This window comes from Poeciliopsis prolifica, unplaced genomic scaffold, assembly GCF_027474105.1.
Source record: "Poeciliopsis prolifica strain line A6 unplaced genomic scaffold, Auburn_PproV2 SCAFFOLD156, whole genome shotgun sequence".
In the NCBI taxonomy this organism is placed as follows: domain Eukaryota; kingdom Metazoa; phylum Chordata; class Actinopteri; order Cyprinodontiformes; family Poeciliidae; genus Poeciliopsis; species Poeciliopsis prolifica.
In genome coordinates this window covers 423,989-441,464 of record NW_026562531.1, presented here as the reverse complement: position 1 = coordinate 441,464, position 17,476 = coordinate 423,989, and the positions used below count along the sequence as shown (strand labels likewise).

General features: G+C 41.6%; 1 pseudogene; it reads left to right on the top strand.

Annotated features, from left to right (window-relative positions):
* Window positions 1–3,637: 3,637 nt before the first annotated feature.
* The window catches only part of LOC129356109 (helicase with zinc finger domain 2-like), a 90,247-nt pseudogene continuing 76,408 nt past the window's right edge, over window positions 3,638–17,476 (top strand).

Sequence of the window (17,476 nt, the reverse complement as noted above, 5' to 3'; positions counted from 1 at the left end):
GATTTATTTAAAATAAAGAGATCAAAAACAAATAAAAAAAATAAAATCTGGCTGATCATGGCCCATCACTAAACAGCAGTTTCTATCACAGGGCCTAGTGTGGAGCTGAGTCCATTAAAAACAGTGGAAAAGGGAGCAAAACTCCTCTACTGGGAATCTAGGAGAATAAATATGTTGTCTTGCAGTTGTAGTCAGAAAATGGGCAATTTATTATTCCAGGTCACTTTAGCTTGGAAAGGATGATTGCAGGCTTCAGTAAAGGTAATCTGGAACCAAAAAGTCTAAATTTAAAGTTTACATAGATAAGGAAAAAACAACTCCAGAAGTAGTTCAGTAGACTGTTGGTAAAGGAGCAGTTGTGGATTGATTACAGAAAATCTTGATAGAATTCATTGCAAACTGAGGAGACTAAAATACATATACAAAAAGAAGAGTGCCATTGGTTGAAATAGCCAAATATACACCAACAGAAATGAAGTCCTATAAAAGGTCTTGTAACTATTAACATAGAGATTTATGGTATTTTGTGAGATCTTGGAAGATCTATTGTAACTGTTGAATTAGTCATGTGAATGCAAACAAATCTCTTACCCGACCGTTTGGCCCGATGGAGCTGTGGTGTTTTTATATATTTCACAAGTCTTCTGCTTTAAATTACCTAAAAGGAACAGAGGAGCTGGACAGACGGACGGATGGATGGACGGACGGGAAGAGGGATGTACATTTTCACATGCACGTTGATGCCAGTGGTTGTAACGTCCGGTGTGGTGTAAAGAAAATCCAAGGTCATCCCACTTCCCATGCTGGAACCTTTACTTAACAGTAACAATAAATAAAGTTACCTTTAAAATAAGTCACACAAGTGAAATCTAGATCCAACAGTAGACCAGACTGCAATAAAATAAATCTGGTTGTGTGTGTTGTTTTTGTCTCCTGCAAACTTTGCTTTAATTCTACTTATTTTTTCTATCTAATCATAAGAAATCATAGTCAGAGAGAGAGATGAGACAAGAAGAGCAGGTTTCCTGGAAAAAGAGGAAGTACGTTTCCAGCTTGTAGCTTTATAAAAATAGCTGAGACTATTCCTTATTTAAAAGCATAAAAGTTTTAAAGGATAAAATCTAAACACTTTGAATAATTAGATAAGATTGAAAGTAAAGTACTTATATTAATATTGGTTTACTTATAACAATACTTACTCTTGTGGGAAAACTTACAAGTAAAACAAGTAACTAACGTTGTCATGATGGGTGTGTATTCAAGCCCACATGCAGAACACGACACAGGAGATAAACATGAAATAAATGATAAGTTTATTAGAACACTGCTGGTTTGGTTATGGAGGCTCAGGTCTGGTCCAGGGAGGGAGGCAGGTTCAGGGAACAATCGACTCACTAGAGAAGCAGAACAAGGTGGTGAGTTCAGGGTCGTGGGAAATGAAAATGTTGTAAATGAAGGTGTGAGGGGGTAACTCCAATGTCCGGGGTCTCAGTCTCTCTGTGATTCCAGGTGGTCGTTGTGTTTGTCGGTGGGAACTGTTGAAATAGAATTTTAAAGTAGCACAATAGTACACAAGTTAACTTTTAGGTTAAGATAAACTTAGATACAGATCCAAACTAAGACAACTGGTGACTCTGTGAACTTACATAAATGTCTAATCAGAAAGCAGTCTTATACTCCCTAAGGAACATTTCAGACAGGGAGTGTATTGGCTATCAGGGCAATAAATTCTTTACTCAGGGTTGAATAGTTCAGACAAACACTAAAAACTATAGAAGTCTGTTCCAACATATAATCAAACATATTGGTATATTTCTTTAAGCATTAAAAAGCATGTTTTTAATGAGTTAGTTTTAGATCCAACTTATCGTCATTATTTAGCATTACATTTTGTGCAAGCTTGGTTAAAAACACCAACTGGTTTCTTGTTGAATCATTTTGAGGCAGAGATAACGCTGCAGCTGCACGTCATATATCAGTCTGGACAGAGGCTGGTATGAGAAGAGCTGGGTGTTTCAGTGGGTCTCAGAGGTAATAAAATGAACATTAAGACAGCCCACACAAAGGAAAACACACCTCCTAATGCATATATTCAAATGAGGAGAATACACATTCTATAAAATGGTTTGTTTCACATCAGAAGTCCGAATCTCTTTGTGCTGAGTGAGAGTTTCCCAGAAGATGCATCTTTTGTTTGTTTTCGTTTCCCTTTTTTCTCAGTTAATTGTTTCTGTTTTGTTATGTCTTGGACTTTTGATAATCTAGGTGAGATGCTTATTGTAACATTCTTCTTGCATTGATTTTCTCTGGATAAAACTCTGGATATCTGAAGTCTGATGTCGTATGATTGCTCTTTTCTCTCTGCACATATATTGAAACACAGGAATCCAGGACAAGGGGAATTAATTAATGAGCTAAATCAAGCTATTCCTCTTTATAATTCTCAACAGAACCCAGGAGGCAACGGGAAGTACGTCAAAGAAACTAAAAGGGTTATAAATGTGATTTTGATATTGAACTGCAATTAAAGATCACTGATGTGTTGGAGGTAGATAGTAGGTGAAAGGTCAGGGGTAAAATGGGAACCAATGGAAGAGCAGAGATGACCAATGTCTTATTAGGACATAGATTGTTGAACAACTTAAATTATTCAGAGAAAAGACATGGGAGGAACGTTGAGCAACCCTGAGACATTAGCCAAGACATCAGGACATAATGTCTCTAAGAGAGTGATGGATATGAGTTCATAAGAAAATGAATTGAAGTAAAAGAGAAATGAGACGATCTTATCAGAGAAAAGAGGAACACATAATAATCAAACTACAATAAATAAATCAAACTCCAATACATTTAAAAACCAGGAAGTCAGAACCAAACAATAATAATCCTGGTGAGTCGACATAAAAATATGGATCTTTCAAAATCCTAATGAACAAATGAAACTTTAGGAAGTTAAACTCTTCATCTCACTGATCTCAGAACTCAGGAAAACAAATCTTGCTTCAGTCGTGGGAAACGTCAAACTTCTTCAATAACTAAATAACTGAATTATGATTGGCAGAAATGAAACTTCAGGCATCAATAATAATAAAAGTACAGATGGAAAACTGAATTATTCCTAGGAATAATAAATCTGTTCTATAAAAATAGGCAAAGTCTGACTTTGAGTTGATCTGTCTATAAAGACGGTTTACCAGTACCAACTGAATTATAACTGTTAGAAATTTAAGTTTATTTTAATAAGAATTGAATTTGATTTCTTCCCAAACTTAATTTCTCCTGGGAAGAATCATGATTGATATTAATGTTAATTTTGGGCAGAAAAAATAATCTCTATATGTGCAATGTTGAATTTTACTAGCAAATAACTCTTGTCTGGAAATACATATCATGTCTGATTATTAAAAGTAGAAATAGAAACACTGAATTTTCAGAGATTTTAAGATTTCTTCCACTCATTTCTTTTTATTGCACTTGTAATAAATAATGTTGAGATTTTGGATTTTATTACTATTTTAATCAAATTGCTGCCTTTTGGATTAAATGCTATAACCGCTTGCCATAGCCGCGCATCGCTCTGAGCGCTTCTTCCGGGATAAGCTCCCCGTTTCCAAGGCGACTGCGCGCGTGCCGTCAAATGACAGAAACGAAACTTAAAAGAGCGCTTCCGGTGAAATACCGAGCCCAGCGCAGGGTTCGGGAGAGCAGCTCGGTTCGGAGGCCCGGTCTGGTCCATTCCGCCCCAGTTCAACCTGTTTTACCATTTTATCTGCTGCACTGGGAGGAGCTGCTGGGAGTTCGGGTCCGGTCCGGACCGGCTGGTGCCGTCCGCTTTAATTCAATCTGTAAGTATCTTTTATTCTGGCGGTTCTGGTTCCGTTAAGGGTTTCCAAGTTGTGACACCTGCTGACATTTACTGGATGGTTCTGGTTAATTACTGGATGGTTCTGGTTAGTTACTGGATGGTTCTGGTTAGTTACTGGATGGTTCTGGTTAGTTACTGGGATGGTTCTGGTTAATTACTGGGATGGTTCTGGTTAGTTACTGGGATGGTTCTGGTTAGTTACTGGATGGTTCTGGTTAGTTACTGGGATGGTTCTGGTTAATTACTGGGATGGTTCTGGTTAGTTACTGGGATGGTTCTGGTTTGTTACTGGGATGGTTCTGGTTAGTTACTGGGATGGTTCTGGTTAGTTACTGGATAGTTCTGGTTAATTACTGGATGGTTCTGGTTAGTTACTGGGATGGTTCTGGTTAGTTACTGGATGGTTCTGGTTAGTTACTGGATGGTTCTGGTTAGTTACTGGATGGTTCTGGTTTGTTACTGGGATGGTTCTGGTTAGTTACTGGATAGTTCTGGTTAATTACTGGATGGTTCTGGTTAGTTACTGGGATGGTTCTGGTTAGTTATGGGATGGTTCTGGTTTGTTACTGGGATGGTTCTGGTTAGTTACTGGAAGGTTCTGGTTAGTTACTGGGATGGTTCTGGTTAGTTACTGGATGGTTCTGGTTAAATACTGGTTCTGGTTAGTTACTGGATGGTTCTGGTTAGTTACTGGGATGGTTCTGGTTAGTTACTGGGATGGTTCTGGTTTGTTATTGGGATGGTTCTGGTTAGTTACTGGATGGTTCTGGTTTGTTACTGGGATGGTTTTGGTTAGTTACTGGATGGTTCTGGTTTGTTACTGTGATGGTTCTGGTTAGTTACTGGGATGGTTCTGGTTAGTTACTGGATGGTTCTGGTTTGTTACTGGGACGGTTCTGGTTAGTTACTGGGATGGTTCTGGTTAAATACTGGATGGTTCTGGTTAGTTACTGGATGGTTCTGGTTAGTTACTGGGATGGTTCTGGTTAGTTACTGGATGGTTCTGGTTAATTACTGGGATGGTTCTGGTTAGTTACTGTGATGGTTCTGGTTAGTTACTGGGATGGTTCTGGTTAATTACTGGATGGTTCTGGTTAATTACTGGATGGTTCTGGTTAGTTACTGGATGGTTCTGGTTAGTTACTGGATGGTTCTGGTTAGTTACTGGATAGTTCTGGTTAATTACTGGATGGTTCTGGTTAGTTACTGGATGGTTCTGGTTAGTTACTGGATGGTTCTGGTTAGTTACTGGGACGGTTCTGGTTAGTTACTGGATAGTTCTGGTTAATTACTGGATGGTTCTGGTTAGTTACTGGGATGGTTCTGGTTAGTTACTGAATGGTTCTGGTTAGTTACTGGGATGGTTCTGGTTAGTTACTGGATGGTTCTGGTTAGTTACTGGGATGGTTCTGGTTAATTACTGGATGGTTCTGGTTAGTTACTGGGATGGTTCTGGTTAGTTACTGGATGGTTCTGGTTAGTTACTGGGACGGTTCTGGTTAGTTACTGGGATGGTTCTGGTTAGTTACTGGATGGTTCTGGTTAGTTACTGGGATGGTTCTGGTTAGTTACTGGATGGTTCTGGTTAGTTACTGGGATGGTTCTGGTTAATTACTGGGATGGTTCTGGTTAGTTACTGGATGGTTCTGGTTAGTTACTGGATGGTTCTGGTTAGTTACTGGGATGGTTCTGGTTAGTTACTGGATGGTTCTGGTTAGTTACTGGGACGGTTCTGGTTAGTTACTGGGATGGTTCTGGTTAGTTACTGGATGGTTCTGGTTAGTTACTGGGATGGTTCTGGTTAGTTACTGGATGGTTCTGGTTAGTTACTGGGATGGTTCTGGTTAATTACTGGGATGGTTCTGGTTAGTTACTGGATGGTTCTGGTTAGTTACTGGATGGTTCTGGTTAGTTACTGGATGGTTCTGGTTAGTTACTGGGACGGTTCTTTGTTACTGGGATGGTTTTGGTTAGTTACTGGATGGTTCTGGTTGTTACTGGGATGGTTCTGGTTAGTTACTGGGATGGTTCTGGTTAGTTACTGGGACGGTTCTGGTTTGTTACTGGGATGGTTCTGGTTAGTTACTGGGATGGTTCTGGTTAGTTACTGGGATGGTTCTGGTTAGTTACTGGGATGGTTCTGGTTAATTACTGGATGGTTCTGGTTAGTTACTGGGACGGTTCTGGTTAATTACTGGGATGGTTCTGGTTAGTTACTGGGACGGTTCTGCCACTGAGACCTGATTGGTTCCAGATGTTGCCATGGTAGCAGGTTTCATCAGCTGTTGACCTCAGAGGTTCGGCTGATAGTTCTGGTTCTGTTCACACTTCATGGGTCTGGGTTGGGACCCCAGAACTTGGCGGTTCTGGAGGGAAATGAAGGTCCAGTTCAGCTGCGTCCCTTCAGCAGGAAGTGACGACAGGAGGGTCATTATCACGTCATCACTTCCTTCTTCCTCAATCAAATTTCTCCATTAAGTGGGCGGGGCCTCCTTCCGTAGCCCCAGCTGATTGGCTGGCTGGTCCTGCCTGCAGTCTGACGAACCTGCTGTGCAGGACGTGAAACAGGCAGGAAGCCCGCGGGATTATTATGGTCTGTCAGCAGAACAACAGGAAACGCAGAGCCACTTTATTCTCTACCTGCTGTCAGCTGCTGTTAAACTCTCTTATGTTTATTAATAATAATAATAACAAGTCAATGCAATCTGCTGGATTTACTTAGACAGAAACGTTTTCATTTACTCTGATTTAGTTAATTAAGCAAATGAATGAAGAACGTTTGTTTGATTGAATTGAAATCATTTTTGGTATTTGTGGTGAATTTTGCTACAGAAACAAACCAGATTATAAATAACTATAAACATCTGCTGACCTTCCTGTCGGTTGCTGCAGTAACTGCCTGCTTCACCGTTTCTGTGCTGCTGTCTTTGTGCCAATAAACAATCATCCGCATGTAGTGGCTCCCCAGAGCTTAGCAGCACCTCAATGAGCTGCCAGCCAATCAGAGCGCTCCTGGGATGAAAAAGAACCAATCACAACCAGAAAGACGGAGAGATGAGCAGAGATCGGATTGAAGAAAACACATGAAAAGATTTGATGTTTGTGGATTCAGAATATTCAGTTAAACTTCCAAAAATGATATTTCTATAATCTTTCAGCTGCCGTGTGAAAAATATTTCTCTTATTTTCAGTTTATATCTGACAGGAGATCATTTGCTGCCGAAGGAGCAAACAGACTAACCAAAAGAAATATTTCATTTTTTGAATTGAGATTTCTGGAGAAATTCCCAGATGAAATATTACAATTATTTCCCATAACGTTTCTGTTTGTTGGCTTATTTTTTGTTCATTTCTTAAATACGTGGCTTCAAGGTTCTGGTGGGTTTTTCTCCAGAAACATTCAAATGTTTAGATTTTGATATTTCCGGCCAGGAAGCAATCAGATCTGGAAGTAGTTTGTGATCTTAATGCTGATTTTCAGGAGGCGACACAAAGATTGACCTTTAGTCCATTGATACTGTTCCCTCAGCATCATACCACCACCGCCGATCAGCAGCGCATCCACAAACACCTTGTTTCCTTACTGTTGAAAAGTTTACATGAGTTTACAAGTTTTTGTTTTCATTAACTGAACTGATTGTGACTAATGCACATTTTAGTTCAAATTACACATTAATTGTCCTGTAATAAGTTATAATTAAATGTATGTTAACAAGTCAAAGGAAAACTACATCCGCAGATATTAATATCAGTCATGATGACAGAACATGTTCTCTGATAAACTGTGGCATTTTATTTTATTTCCAACATAAAACTCCACAGTTCATGAACTTTGACCTCCTGGCGCCATCAGCGTCAGGAAGGTGTGGCAGTGAAACTCCAAAGGAAAGCAGAACATGAAGGGCAGATTAGAAACAGCAAAGCATTATGGGAACGCCCATCTGTCTCTTCCCCAGCTTGTTACTATATCATAAAAATCTTACACAGAAAGCAGACTGGGAAGACTGGGAGATGTTGGGGAACTGGAACTAGGATTTACATCTCGCTTTTAGAAAACATTGAAAAAACTGAATAATCAGTTTAGTTTGTTTACATGAAGAACTTTCAGTGAAATCCAAGATGTGTTGGGAATCTGAACTCACATCAGGCTCAGGTAATTATTCATATTTGTAATCAATCATTTATTAATTAAGTCATTCATAAAACTAAATATTTTAGATTTTGACCACAGCAGATTTTCTGCAATGAGGAACAAATTCAGAGAAACGGCAGGAAAAACTATTGATGTTGATTTATAATCAAAAGTGAACATTTACTAACAAAAAATTCACAGCTAAATTATTCCATAATTAAACTCTTGAAATACTGACATGTGATAAAGCTGCTAATGAAGAAAAAAAGAAATTTATGTATTGAAAATGAAACTGGAAAATTCAAAAAACAAACAAAGGAATAATCACACCTGCAGCATCACAGTGCTGCACAACTTCAACCTTTGGAGAGGGATGAGGAAGATCAGAGCCAAAGGTCAGGAGGTCAGATCAAGTCCAGACTCAGTCCGGCCAACACCTTTCAACAATAAAAGTAAAACTCCACTAACATCCAGAAACAGAGAATCTGAACGGGAAATCAAGAACAGATGAACTGAGAGACGATGAGTTGATCCAACAAGCCAAACGGCAGAGCAAGAAAAATATCACAGATGATTTAAAGCACCAGATAATGGAGCCGTCTCACTTGGAGTGAACCGGGTGGAATCTCAAATGCTTCTCTTCAGGTTAGCTTCGGCCCAGATGGAGATTTTCAGCAGAACCTGTCGGTACTTTGGCTTGAAAAACTGAGGAAGGTTTCCTGACCCGAACCCAGCAGACCTCTGCAGAAGCATCGACACACGTTCACGTCTCTTTGGAATGCAAAACGCTTCCAGGAAGTTCTCCGGTCAACATTGAGATGGTTTTTTAGTAAATCTGCTTCCTGTGAGCAGATTGGAAGGAAAAGTTCAGAGCTGGGAGGGGAATCCAAAAATGAAGCTTTAGATTCTCAGGATCAGCTCTGAGTTTTATTGTCAATGTTTGGCTGTGAGGTTGAAGCACAAAAAAAGCTAAAGAATTTGTTCTAAAAATGGAATAAAACTCTGATCATTAAAACAGTTTTCAGTAAAAGTATCAATACATAAATGGAGCTGAGCTGTTCTACTGCACATTCAGGGCTACGGCAGCACATTTTTACATATAATCAGCTTCACTCCAGATAATTGATATTCCCTTATGACATCATAGATAACTTTATTACAGTACATAGAATTATATTATAACTATAAATATTATCAAATTTTCCATCAACTTGCTTGGAAACTCCAACTCAAAATATCTGCAATAATTTACTGACTATCTGGAATGTATGTTTCAGATATGAATAATTAAATTATGACTAGTAAACATTTTTTATCTCAAACCGACTGCAGTTACGAGAAAATTATACTTATTTGAAAAATTAAGTTAAATCCACCACATTTATTTCATAAAAGTGAAAACTGTAACTTGACTGCACTGCGATGAACTGGTGACCTCCAGGTGACCCTGCCGCTCACCTCTCAACACCTTGGTGACCCCACCTGGATAAGAGTGTTGGATGATGGTTGGATGGCGGCTCATCCAACCATCATCCAACTCTGACCAAATCTGCTGAAATAATTTTTTTTTTTTCAACGAAATGCAAAGTTAGATTTTACAGTGCATCTATGAATGTTTCCATCATCTCTGATTGAACTTTCTGGGGTTAGGAGCAAATCGTTGATCATCGTGACCCTTTGACCTTTGGGCTTCCAGATGCTGATTGAAAATGTTTCTTATTTTAATGTTAAGTTTATTGGAGTCGCAGATTTCAAAGAAATTTACAACATAAAAACTTCATATAAATTATGAAACCAAAATCATGAAGCAAATGATCAATAAACATATTGACCGATGTTGCAGTTATTAGTAATCAGAGGCAGCTCTATCCCACTTTGGCCTTGATTAAAGGAACTCTGTTCAGCATCCCGAAGCCGGCCAGCTGCTACCCAGAGGTCAGGTTCTACGTTGACCCCTGACCTGATAGAGTTGATCTGAACCAGAACCCGGAGCAGGATGCTGAAGTTCTGACATCTCTGCTGCTTCTTGTTTCAGACTCGCTGATGGTTCACTGAACTCGTTCCAGCGCTCTGAAGGCATCACCATGTTGTCTGGTCTGCAGTCGACCTATGACCTCGCCCTGGCCTGTGGTCGCTGCTGCGTCCAGCAGAACCAGATCACCTTCACACTGAGACTTGGCCAGCACCGGTGTGAGCAGCAGGTGCTGCTCTGCAGAGCCAAAGGGGGCGGAGCTTGGAGGCCCGTCTCCAAACGACCAACGTTTCCAAACCCAAAGCGATACGAAGTCTGCTGGCACTTCAAGGAGGGCCATGGCTGCACTGTGCACAAGAACCGCTGCACCTTCGCCAGGAGTGAAGAGGAAGCTGCAGTGTGGACATTTGAAAAGCAACATGGGATGGACCATCAGCAACTCTGCACCATGTTGGCTCAGTCCAAAAGCAATGCCCAGCAGAAACCCAGTACAGGGGACGCTCAACTAGATCTGCTGGCTGCTCTGGATCTGAAGGTTGCTTGTGATTTATGCTCCAACCAGGACAATGAACTCACGTACAGCATCCAGCCGGTTATCCACAAGTGCAGCAGGAGTCTCCTCCTAGTTAAAGGGAAGGCCTCCAGCCAGTGGAAGGTTGTCTCTGAGCGGCCCACAGGTGCACACATGGGTCCCGGAGTCGTTTATAAAGTATGTGATTACTTTGTCGAGGGTTCTGGGTGTCCCAAGCACACTCTGGGTCATGGCTGCACCTACGCCAGGAGCTCTGAGGAGGCCGCTGTGTGGAACCACCTCAAAGAGAAGAAGATGAGTAAAAGTGAGTTAATCAGACACATAGCCGAGTCGGACCCGGGTCCAGAAACTGCAGAACAGGCAGCTCAGAGCATTCTCCAGAAATTCTCTGGTAAGTTCATTGAGTTCTGCAAACATTGTTTTATGGAGCGGCCAATGAAAGTGTCGCCGAAGCGGTGGAACGAGACGTGCTCTGCAGACGCAGCTCACCGCTGGGAGCCGGTGTTGGTGCACCACCTGTCAGATGGCAGCGCCAAGCACACCTTGAGCCAGGTGCGTCCCCCACCCCACGACCGCCACTTCACCTTCTGCAGCCACGTCAGGAAGGGTAAGCCCTGCTGGCACCAGGCCGGCCACTGCCAGAAGGCCCAGAGCGAGGTGGAGATGGCCGTGTGGACGGTGGAGCGCAGCGGCCTCTCCGTCCGGCCTCAGCTTCTCCAGCTGAGCCGGCAGCTCCACCCGCAGGCCGAGCAGGTCTCCGTCTTCTGCAAGGTGTGCCTCGTACTGCTGTCATCCCCAGAGAGCTTCTACAAGCACTGCTGCAGCCTGGAACACGCCCAGCTGCTGGCGCAGGACACCACCACCAGGTGGAGACAACGGCAGCCTCCGCACAGCCGCCGGGCGGAGCTTTGGCTCTGTGACAGGTAAACAACTCACCTTTAGCAGAACCACTGCTGGATCAACACAAGGTACTCCAGAGCATGGCACACATCTGATCTAATTTAATCTGGAATAATTCGGCACCAATCCACATCGAGAGACGTTTTGTAATCATTCTAACCATTTGTGTGTTGATCAATGTCCTCATTTGGCCGAAAAACCAGCAGAAACCCAACAGTACGTCTCTAAATCAGATCAGAGCCCAATAGTACAGATGTTGGGAGTAAATCAGTTTTCTGTCCGGTTCTTTAGGAGGGAAGTGAGTAAATATCAGCCTGATTCCAGCTAATCCTAACCCTATTCCTGGCAGGATTCAATCAGGACTACCTGTCAAGTGTCAATGAACAATTGATCTTATATCACAATAAACATTCTAATGCAATACTAACACAAGGTTTGCACTGTAGACCAAATACCTGTGAATATGGGTCCAAGTGTCCTAAAGCTCATTGTGAGGAGGAGCTGCAGGAGTGGATAATGAGATCTGAGGAGGAAGAGGAGATCAAACGCAGCATTGAGACTCAGGGCCTGATGTGCTACAACCAGCAGCTTCTGGATGATTACAGGAACAGCAGCAATGAAGTCTATGTGGTGAGTTGAGTTAGCGCAGAGGGAGGACTGACCCCACCGGCTCAGTTCAGTGAAAGCAGAAAAGATTTCCTCCAGTAATGTTTTCACAGAAGATCCTGGTTTCCTGCTGTCACCTCTCTGGGATGGGTTGGGTTTGGGATGGGTTGGGTTTGACCGCAGCAATCTGACAAGTTTGTTTTATTCTTCTGATCCCAACAGCTGTCAGAACAGGTCGATGATGTCAGCGTCTCCTGTGATGAAGATTTAACTGTGGAGAGAGAAAACATGTCTGCAGCTCTCAGATGGACCTTCACAGTGGAGACAGAGGTAAACAACCATCTCCTGTAGAATCAGTTTTACAGGACAAACACTGTTTATATCTGGAAACATTGAGCCAAGAAAACCCAGACAGGCTGCGTTCATCGCTATAGAAACAAAGTTTGACGTTTCGGTCCAGAACTGCCAGACTAGAGGCTGAATGAGCTGAACAACACGTACGATTGTGCAGCCAATATTTTCACAAACAGGATCCTGGTGGGTGGCGCCAGAGTACCAGCTGATTGCATCATTCAGCAACCAGTTTGACCAGTAACAAACTGCAGGGCAAACTGGCACAGATTCAAAGACATAAATTCACACTAAAGAAGAACCAGTCCAAAGGAACCTAGTAAATGTAGAACAACAAAGAATAACTATAAACAAAAAATAAATATAAGTAGAAACATTAAGAAGAAATCAACCAGAGGAAAATGAGAAACTAATAAAATAATCAAATCAAACTACAAAACAACTTGACAAACCGGGATACGGACAATAATCATTCACCTGAATAAAAAAACGTTGATCTATAAAATCAACGTTTAATTAACAGTCAAATAAGCTGCCAAATAAAATCCACAAAGGAAACTAAATGCTGTGGTTCAACAGAACATTAGCTTTACAAGATGCAAAGTGTCTTCCATTATGTTCTTCAAAACTAAGAATTATTTCATCTAAAAAGAAATCTTCCTTTTCAAATTGCTCCACATTCAAACCAAAATATGTCAGAAAAAACCTGCAAAACGTAAAAGTTTGTGCCGACTTAATAATCCGGACATTCGCTCATTTTCATTTCTTCCATCCGTCTCGGACATTTCCATTGAAGTAGTTAGTTTTTAGCCTTCATGTTCCCACAAATGGAGCTGCACTGTCACTTTTGGTCCCCAAACTTCCTCCAATCCGGTTCGTCGGAGCCGACCACGAACGTGGCCTTTCTTCAGTCCACTTCCTAACACCAGAGAGGTTCTGTTTCTGCCTGGAAGGCGTGCAGAGATGAAGCAAATGTCCATGTTTATCGGCTCAGCTGCTGTCCAGCCGCTGATGTTCAGGCTGCAGGATGTAAACACCGACCAGGACAAACCAGGACAACTCTCCGTCATTAAAAGGTTTTCTGTCTCAGACTCTGAGGGCCATATGTCCAGCAGGTTTTAGGCGTTTCTCTGCTGCTGCCTCTGACCTTAATGGCTGGGTGATTAACAGCGTCTGCAGCACTTTGTGGCTTCTGAGGAGATCCTGCAATAAATGAAATGCGTCGTGGAGGAGCAGTGGGCCACATCGAGACAAATCATGGATGTTTCTCTCTTAGGATCTGATTAAAATATCACCAGTGCTTCTTGAGTGTTGTGGCCAGCAGAGGGCAGGCTTGAGCAGTTTCCACATGTCAGAAAGTTAAATTTAGAAGCAGGAAGAACCACTGAAACCATCAGAATACTGCCCCTGGTGTTGTTTGCTGCTGATTCATCCTCCAACTGCAAAGAAACCAGAGAGTGAGCTTTTGCTGTTTGAAAAAATAAGATGTTTAAACGCCAAACTGGATTACATCCCACACTCAAGTGTCAAAAGTTATTTTAAATCTTTGAAAAAAAAAAAAAAGTTCTGTGTTTTCTTGCAGAGACGGTTGCAGCATGTGGCTCTGCTGAAGCAGGAACCAGGAGCTTCATTCAGCCTCGCTGATAACAGCTCTGAACCATGCATCTACTCTGCAGGCAAAAGGTTCCTCAGCGACAACATGACCTATGCCATCACCGTATCGTTCACATGCACACACCCAGGCTTGTATGAACAGTGGTTGGTGCTGGATTTTGGAATGAGACCAGTCCTCTTGAAGAAACTGAAGGTGAGAATCGGCCAGCAGTCAGTGGACGACATGAAGGAGCAAGTCTTCAATCATGGCGTCATTCTACAAAGTGCAGAGCGCTGGAATCGAGGGAACAGGGTTATAATACCCTGTTCATACAGAACAGAGAAACAGGAAGAGCTGATGAAGGAGTACAAGCCTCCACAGCTAAGCCTTCTATGTAAGCCGTCTTGTTACAGCCAAACAGCACTGACTGCTGAGAACTACAAGACAAAGATGCACGAGTTCCTGTACAATGAGGAGAGAGCTGAGGACCAAGTGGTATCAAGGTAAAGTCCACATTTAACAGGTTTCCTTAACATGTCTCGAAATGGTTCCTGCTTTTTAAAAAGCATTTTGTGTCATTTTCTTTAGACTAAATGTTTGTGGAGAAATCACAACAATGACTATGTTGACCGATCCAAAGTTCGGGATGGAGTTTGCTTGTCAGGGAGAACTTTTCTGTTCTGTTTACGTCCCTTATAAGCTGACCATGGACAGTCCTGAAGGACTGGTACTGAAACGAAACGTCCAGTCAGCCCTGATAGCGCCTGTAGACTCTGTCCATCCAAAGTCCAAAGTCTATGAAGCCAAGGTTCTGAACCTCAGAACCAAAGACAACCAGATACACCTACAGCTGTCTAAACAGTGCTGCTCTGATCTTTCTCTCAAAGACAAGCAAACTTATCATATGGAGGTGCAGTTTCAGTTGGATCGCCTCAGCTTATGTACCATGCACAAAGCAGTAGACCTGCTTCCTGATACCACCAGAGTCCTGCCAGACCTCAAGAATTGTGGAGTTCCTGTCAGTGATGTCACCTACGAGAAGCTGAACTCCAAACAGCAGTCTGCACTCGGCTTCATTACGGGGAACCACGACAGAGGAAAGTTCACTGCACCTCTGCTCATTATGGACCTTTTGGAACCGGAAAGACCTTCACTATTGCTACAGCAGCCATCGAACTTTGCAGCCATCCGCAGAGCAAAATCCTGATTTGCACCCATACCAACAGGTAACTTGTTTGGTTCAGAAAGTAGATTAGGAAATATTGATTGTTTGATAAGATGACTAATAGCAGTTGCTCATCTTAAGGTTGGCAAACATCCAGTCAGCGAATTGTAAGCAATGCAGAAAGTAGACATCAGTCATTTCAGCTCTGTGTGTTTTTATGTTTGGCTTTAGGATTAGTACTAATATGCAGATTAACCCACACATTTTAAGAATTCTCTCTGTAATGAAGTTGGCAAATTCACTACAGATGCTGTGGAGTTCAGATGATTCAGTCACAGGACGGTTTGTGATTCTGTCAGCTGTTGCAAAGTTCCAGCATTGTTTCTGTTTTTTTTTAAAGATTTCTAGGAAGAACGTTTTCCTGAAATGTTTAGTGTGGGATGATTTCTTCACCGTGCATTTCTGTAGATTTTATAGTGTCAAGTTGTCGACATGGAGTCGAGTTTTTATGCCATTTACATGATGTTATTGTGTATCTAGTTTGGTCGTTATTATTTACTTATTGATGTGAGTGCAGAAACTGGTTTGTGGAAAATCATGGGACTAGAAAGTCTGAAGTCTGTGTTCAGCCCTGGACAAAGGTTTCTTTGCATCTTATCGGTGGAGCATTTCTCCAGAGATTTCTTCCTACCAGACACAATCTTCACTTTAATGGGAGCCATTAGAGCAGAAATGATCAATCAATACATCCAGAGGGTTACAGGATAGAAGTGGTTAAAAGGGGCGGCTTGTTGTCTGTAAAATAATGTTTTGTAATAATATCTTAAATACAAAAGGATTTGAGATTCAAACATTTATTTGGCAGGGACATTCCACATGATTAACCTTATTGTAAATGCACTAGAATTAGCTAGTCAATAGCCAATTAGCTAGATTCTAGCTAATTGGCTATTGAACAACATCTGTTGTTCCTGGACATATGAGAAATGTTGCTAAATTGGATCAAACTTAAAACTTCAGAGTCCAGGAAGAAATTGTTTTGTCTGTAAGAAGCAAAACATAAAACAAGGGCCTGCTTTTTACCAGGCTACAGTTTGGTATAAAGTTAGTGTGAGCTTATTTATGGCCTTTAACCTCAATTGCCAAATGTTCAAAGATATTGAAAACCTATTGGAGTTTTAACTTGTCCATTTTTGTACCTTTCAGTTCTGCAGACCTGTATGTCAGAGAACACTTTCATCCTGCCATCAGTAAAAATAACAAACTGAGGCCAATTCGAATAAAAGCCAACAGTGACAAGGCTGTTTGCCACAGATGAGATCACCTTAAAGTACTGTTTTCTCTCTAAAGATAGAAAGTCTTTTCTGCCCCAACCAAAGCTGTTGTGGAAGACCACAATGTAGTTGTGACAACGACAACAATGGCAGGACTGTTTCATGACCTGAAGCTTGCAGAAGGACTCTTCACCCACATTCTGATCGATGAAGCCTCCCAGATGCTGGAATGCGAAGTTTTGTTGGCCCTGAGTCTCGCTGGGCCAAACACAGAGTTATCCTTGCTGGAGATCACATGCAGATGGGACCACAGCTCTTCTCTGTGGAGGACCACCGTCGTTCAGATTGCACCCTCCTCACTCGTTTGTTCCACTACTATCAAGGACAAAAATGTGACGCCGCCCAGAGCAGCAGGATCATCTTTTAGTCAGAACTACCGCTCAACCAAAGAGATTGTAGACTTTGTCTCCACTCATTTTTATGTCGGAAAGAGTGATGTGATTGAGGCCGCAGGAGACGTTTCCAGCTCCTCCAAATGATCACGCTCTCCGGTTCCACCATGTTCGGGGAGAATGTGTCTTGGATATTGTGACTATGTCTTGGTATAACAAGCAAGAATCTTTTAAAGTCACTGAGGTTGTGGAAGACATTGTGAATAACTGGCCAACAAACTGGGGGCCCAAGGACCTAAAATCCATTTGCGTTCTGTCAGAAGGTCTCAGGTAAATTGTTCAACGTAATCTTAATGACTGAAGTTTTTGTTGTATAAAATTATATTTTGACATTTTGAAGTGCTTCCTCTGAAATGTTTGATTTGTTAAGGTTCTTGTTACTCCTCCTGTTGCTTCGTTATCAAACCTAATTAAAATGGAAATATGTGACTGCCATATTAACTTTGTAGGTATTGATAGCGTTTCATAATTTCAATAGTCATTTCTCAACAGGTTCGACAAATTCGATCCACCCTTTTCAGAAAAGGCTTTTCAGAAGTAAATGTTGAAACTCTCGCAAACGTTTCAAGGTAACTTTAATCTAGTTGAAACCTCAATCCTGAAGGATTTCCTGCATGATGTCAAAGATCAAGA